The sequence below is a fragment of the Copidosoma floridanum genome, unplaced genomic scaffold (assembly GCF_036245765.1).
Source record: "Copidosoma floridanum isolate Cflo_tuat_1 unplaced genomic scaffold, Cflo_Japanese_pri ptg000006l, whole genome shotgun sequence".
Lineage (NCBI taxonomy): Eukaryota > Metazoa > Arthropoda > Insecta > Hymenoptera > Encyrtidae > Copidosoma > Copidosoma floridanum.
The window spans coordinates 14198803-14204711 of record NW_028321883.1 but is presented as its reverse complement, the minus strand read 5'-3'; the positions used below and the strand labels follow the sequence as shown (position 1 = coordinate 14204711).

At 37.9% G+C, this 5909-nt stretch overlaps 1 long non-coding RNA gene across 1 annotated transcript; it reads right to left on the bottom strand.

Annotated features, from left to right (window-relative positions):
- Positions 1-265: 265 nt before the first annotated feature.
- Positions 266-1329, bottom strand: LOC149375540 (uncharacterized). Its single transcript, XR_016293702.1, has 3 exons — positions 1240-1329; positions 1089-1159; positions 266-500 (listed from the first exon to the last, which is right to left on the bottom strand). It is a non-coding gene; the product is annotated as an uncharacterized LOC149375540 (long non-coding RNA).
- Positions 1330-5909: the final 4580 nt, after the last annotated feature.

Below are 5909 nucleotides of genomic sequence, written 5' to 3'. Positions count from 1 at the left end.
CGAGTTAACACGAAGTCGATTTATTTCTCTACAAAAAGTTAATCCATGCTCATTAGAAAAAACACCAACTATCTATTTGGATTTGAAACCAGAAGCATACGATAACTTATAAATTAATAACCCGATTTTTATCAGCTGAAAGTGTTTTATATTTTAATCGGTATTTAAGTTTTTTAGGAAACTTTTAATTGTTTGAAAAATTTGTGTATAATTATCCGTACATCAAATGATATATTAACATTCTTTCATCAATTCTCTTCTTGGATTTCCTTTTTTTCTTTGTTGAGTGATTTACCAGTTTCTTCGATGTTGCTAGATCTTTTATCGTCAACTGCCATTTTATTCTTGCAAGGAACATATATAGTTAAAGCTTTATCTGAACTAAACAATGCCTCGGCCTTTTACAAATCGAATGAGTCACGGACACTCAACTTCTTATACAAGCCCTTCCCGTGCTGTTCTTCTGGTGGTGCCTCAACAATAATGTCCCTACCTACAACCTACAAACAAATGAAGTAAAGATTTATTAAGAGATTTAATGCTTTTGTGTTGAAAAAACCTAATAAATATTATAGATATTAATGTTATTACTCGATGGGTAAGTATTATGTCAAATTATTATACGTTCACCTCTTTTCATGTAAATTGCGCTATGTTTATTTTTTATAGAAACGTCGCGCTTATTTTTAGAGTAAAAATCGCTGGAGTGCGAAAAATTTTGTCAATTAAAAATTACTAAGCAGTGAAAAAAGTTATCCGCTTCTTCCCGGCAAAAAGGAGGCCCAGGTTCGACTCCTGGCCGAAGCGGATAACTTTTTTCACTGCTTTGTAATTTAAAATTGACAAAGTTTTTCGCACTCCAGCGATTTTTACTCTCAAAATAAGCGCGACGTTTCTTTAAAAAAAATACATAGCGCAATGTGGATAGAAAGAGGTCAATGTATAATAATTTGACTAATAAATATTAGTTTAGCTAATTTTTTAGATACACTTTACATGATTAATTATTATACTTGGATGATATTTATTCAACCATTTATATATACTAAGTGCTTATTGCATAAAAAAACGATTGAATAATTACTTACCTTAACAATAATTTTATCTTTGTTGTACATCGTGCAGTCCAGGCGGCACACAAATTTCTCCTATAAAAATTCTATTTTACAAATTTATATTTTACTGTATATAAAGAACAAGATGAATTGCACTTTTTATCAAAGATTATACTGTATTTACCTGGTTAGTTGAAGTACGAGAGTCATTACTAAGTTTAATATCTAGAAATACAGGCTGACTCAATGTGCTGCAGGAAACAATAGAGGGACTGCTTTGACAATCATCGAAGGCTTCAAAATCTATACCTTGTGTTCCACCAAACATACGTTTTATTTTTTCTTTAGGTTTTTGTTCTATTTCTTCTAATATCCTGGTATCACTTTCATCGTCCATTTTTCAAATACACTTACTTAGATTCGGCAATTTAAATAAAATTTTAATCAGTGCCTCAATGCTCCGACAAAGCCCAAGGTGCATCTGACGTGGTTTACACTGTCCTACTTGCCTGTGCGTACATTGGGTGTAGCGTCATCATTATTTAAATTTTAGCAATCTTGCTTGATGCACATAAAAGTTTACACTTTGGGACGTATTATTAACTTCTGCGCATGTGCTTATGACAAACTTTGACTTCTGCGCATGCATGGATGCCTATAATAGATAATATATTATGTCTTATGTCTTATGTCTTAAACTGCAAACTTTTATGCACATTAATAGACCCCTTGGTAGCTAATCAAGAGTACTCCTACAAAGGACCTCCTGGAAGCCAGCCCACAAATTATCGATTTGTGCAAAAAAAAATACTAGTCAACGTGTTTTTATCTACACATTTCGTTTATGCAAATAATTAGAACTGCACATGCCTCACTTTTGTATAAAAAATTAAAGAAGTTAGTCGATTCGCAGGCCGTAGTTGGATCGCGATATCTCTCTTATTATAGCGTATTTCCAACTGCACAGGGGCTTAAAAAACTGAACATTGTCTAAACTTAATTGCACAGTCAAAATCTCTATCTGCACACTCTTGATTAATTAATAAATAAATAAAATCTCTTTATAACGCCTACGGGTGATATGCAGCTAGTGTAGTATAGCATAGTTGATATAGTAATACGCAAATAAATAAATATTTGCGCACTACATAACTGTTAATAGTTTATAACAACTCAAGAGTCAATTTTATTCTGCGTGTTACTCGGAAATTAATGGCGTTCTTGTAATTAAGCTGCGTGTGATATATTTATTGTAATGGATGATTGAAAATTTACCCAGCACCCGCAAATAATAATTAATTACTACAGAAGTATGTCACGCGCAATTGTTTTACAAGTAGCGGAAATTCTAGGAAATTACGCGCAATTTTTTGGCTATTTTTGCAGATTTTTAGAAACAGTTTGGGTGCCCATGTCACACAGCCGTCAAACTCAGTGAGCAGTATGAGCACGAACAGTCCGTCCCAGCTTCTCCGAGCTAGGCCTTGAACGAACCTATTAAAGTTACCTATATAGTTTTTAGGTTTGTTCACTTGCTTTTATTTTGGGAGATCGAGTTCATCGAGTCGAGGTCGAAATGAGGTTCGATTTGATGATCAACTCGAACTCGTCATCTTGCCAGCCCCCTTACCAGTGCTCTCAAATGTGACTGGCAAACTTGCGGGAAATTCAAATTGGCTATATGGAGCAAGACGCAAAACCCCAGATAACTCGACAACATTTCCTACACCATAACTTGATAAACTAATCCTAAGCGATTAAACCCAATAACCCAACGCGCCTAAAAGCAGTATCACAAGCTTTATTAATTAATAAAATACATTAAACAATAACGCAAGCGCCAATCCCCGCACAACCCGGGGCGCTTACTAGCCGCTTTGTTTATTAATTGAATAAATAAAATAACACAAGCACCAATCCCCACACAACCCAGAGCACTTACTGGCCGCTTTGATAATTAAAATGATAAATAAAATAACACAAGCGCCAATCACCACACAACCCGGGGCGCTTCATGGCCGCTTTGTTTATTAATTGAATAAATAAAATAACACAAGCGCCAATCCCCACACAACCCGGAGCACTTACTGGCCGCTTTGATAATTAAAATGATAAATAAAATAACACAAGCGCTAATCCCCACACAACTCGGAGCACTTACTGGCCGCTTTGTTTTTTAATTGAATAAATAAAATAACACAAGCGCCAATCCCCACACAACCCGGGGCGCTTACTGGCCGCTTTGTTTATTAATTAAATAAATAAAATAACACAAGCGCCAATCACCACACAACCCGGGGCGCTTAATGGCCGCTTTGTTTATTAATTGAATAAATAAAATAACACAAGCGCCAATCCCCACACAACCCGGAGCACTTACTGGCCGCTTTGATAATTAAAATGATAAATAAAATAACACAAGCGCTAATCCCCACACAACTCGGAGCACTTACTGGCCGCTTTGTTTTTTAATTGAATAAATAAAATAACACAAGCGCCAATCACCACACAACCCGGGGCGCTTACTGGCCGCTTTGATAATTAATTGAATAAATAAAATAACACAAGCGCCAATCACCACACAACCCGGGGCGCTTACTGGCCGCTTTGATAATAAAAATGATAAATAAAATAACACAAGCGCCAATCCCCACACAACCCGGGGTGCTTACTGGCCGCTTTGTTTATTAATTGAACAAATAAAATAACACAAGCGCCAATCACCACACAACCCGGGGCGCTTACTGGCCGCTTTGATAATTAATTGAATAAATAAAATAACACAAGCGCCAATCACCACACAACCCGGGGCGCTTACTGGCCGCTTTGTTTATTCATTGAATAAATAAAATAACACAAGCGCCAATCCCCACACAACCCGGGGCGCTTACTGGCCGCTTTGTTTATTAATTGAATAAATAAAATAACACAAGCGCCAATCACCACACAACCCGGGGCGCTTCATGGCCGCTTTGTTTATTAATTGAATAAATAAAATAACACAAGCGCCAATCCCCACACAACCCGGAGCACTTACTGGCCACTTTGATAATTAAAATGATAAATAAAATAACACAAGCGCTAATCCCCACACAACTCGGAGCACTTACTGGCCGCTTTGTTTTTTAATTGAATAAATAAAATAACACAAGCGCCAATCCCCACACAACCCGGGGCGCTTACTGGCCGCTTTCTTTATTAATTAAATAAATAAAATAACACAAGCGCCAATCACCACACAACCCGGGGCGCTTAATGGCCGCTTTGTTTATTAATTGAATAAATAAAATAACACAAGCGCCAATCCCCACACAACCCGGAGCACTTACTGGCCGCTTTGATAATTAAAATGATAAATAAAATAACACAAGCGCTAATCCCCACACAACTCGGAGCACTTACTGGCCGCTTTGTTTTTTAATTGAATAAATAAAATAACACAAGCGCCAATCACCACACAACCCGGGGCGCTTACTGGCCGCTTTGATAATTAATTGAATAAATAAAATAACACAAGCGCCAATCACCACACAACCCGGGGCGCTTACTGGCCGCTTTGATAATAAAAATGATAAATAAAATAACACAAGCGCCAATCCCCACACAACCCGGGGTGCTTACTGGCCGCTTTGTTTATTAATTGAACAAATAAAATAACACAAGCGCCAATCACCACACAACCCGGGGCGCTTACTGGCCGCTTTGATAATTAATTGAATAAATAAAATAACACAAGCGCCAATCACCACACAACCCGGGGCGCTTACTGGCCGCTTTGTTTATTCATTGAATAAATAAAATAACACAAGTGCCAATCCCCACACAACCCGGGGCGCTTACTGGCCGCTTTGTTTATTAATTGAATAAATAAAATAACACAAGCGCCAATCACCACACAACCCGGGGCGCTTCATGGCCGCTTTGTTTATTAATTGAATAAATAAAATAACACAAGCGCCAATCCCCACACAACCCGGAGCACTTACTGGCCACTTTGATAATTAAAATGATAAATAAAATAACACAAGCGCTAATCCCCACACAACTCGGAGCACTTACTAGCCGCTTTGTTTTTTAATTGAATAAATAAAATAACACAAGCGCCAATCACCACACAACCCGGGGCGCTTACTGGCCGCTTTGTTTTTTAATTGAATAAATAAAATAACACAAGCACCAATCACCACACAACCCGGGGCGCTTACTGGCCGCTTTGATAATTAATTGAATAAATAAAATAACACAAGCGCCAATCACCACACAACCCGGGGCGCTTACTGGCTGCTTTGATAATAAAAATGATAAATAAAATAACACAAGCGCCAATCCCCACACAACCCGGGGTGCTTACTGGCCGCTTTGATAATAAAAATGATAAATAAAATAACACAAGCGCCAATCCCCACACAACCCGGGGTGCTTACTGGCCGCTTTGTTTATTAATTGAACAAATAAAATAACACAAGCGCCAATCACCACACAACCCGGGGCGCTTACTGGCCGCTTTGTTTATTCATTGAATAAATAAAATAACACAAGCGCCAATCACCACACAACCCGGGGCGCTTACTGGCCGCTTTGTTTATTCATTGAATAAATAAAATAACACAAGCGCCAATCCCCACACAACCCGGGGCGCTTACTGGCCGCTTTGTTTATTAATTGAATAAATAAAATAACACAAGCGCCAATCACCACACAACCCGGGGCGCTTCATGGCCGCTTTGTTTATTAATTGAATAAATAAAATAACACAAGCGCCAATCCCCACACAACCCGGAGCACTTACTGGCCACTTTGATAATTAAAATGATAAATAAAATAACACAAGCGCTAATCCCCACACAACTCGGA